This window comes from Octopus bimaculoides, chromosome 18, assembly GCF_001194135.2.
Source record: "Octopus bimaculoides isolate UCB-OBI-ISO-001 chromosome 18, ASM119413v2, whole genome shotgun sequence".
NCBI classification, from domain to species: domain Eukaryota; kingdom Metazoa; phylum Mollusca; class Cephalopoda; order Octopoda; family Octopodidae; genus Octopus; species Octopus bimaculoides.
In genome coordinates, this window is record NC_068998.1 from 33,569,714 (window position 1) to 33,570,669 (window position 956).

Sequence of the window (956 nt, forward strand, 5' to 3'; positions counted from 1 at the left end):
GTTAGATGAACGGGAACATGAAACTCAGAGTAACAGTCTTTTGTTAGATTTCTGCTGCTTTTAAATAAAGTATATATATATATATATATATATATTAAATCTTAGGGAGTATTTTATTTTTATGTTATTCCCATAATATTTAGCACATGACATAGAGAGCAGCCATTTACACAGGAATGAGAAGGAGTAAACATTATGCCGATAAGTATCCTTCGTTTGTTAATTTTTTACTAGATCTTTTGACTAGTTTTATTCGCTAAATTTATAACATATATAGTGTTTTTTACTAAATAATCTTTTTAAATACTATTAACCTACGTTTGACATAAAAAATGATAATTTATACTTGTATAGACAGGGGTTAATCTTACACTAAATTATTAATTCCCGTAATGTTTATATAGACAGGTTGTAGAATTTAATGTATTTATAATATATTCGTTGAGGATTTCTTTAGGTTTAGCCTTTTCTATATAATTGGTATTGTAATTTAGGTGTTTAATTTTTAAATTTAAAAATTTTTTAGAATATATTTATAATATATATATTTTTATTATATTTTTATTCATAATCTTATTTTTCTATTTAATATGACTTCTGATATGTATTTTTAACTTTGATCCATTAATGATAATAACAAAAAGATAAATAGCCTGAGAACGCACTGGTGAATTTTTGTATTAGATATAGTCTTGATAAACACCCCACCTGTGCAGAAACACATGTAGCATTGATTAGAATTACCTTCTTTCTCCACAGACTAATAATAGGTAAGTTATATATATTTTGAAATAATTTTATTGTATTTTATAGTAGGTTTTTAACTGCTTATATTATTTTATTTTATTGGATATAACTTTCTATATGTATTCCATATAATAAGGTTATCCTGAAATAGGAGTTGCAGTTCTATTGGTAAAATCCCAAATTTGTAATAACATTATATATATATATAT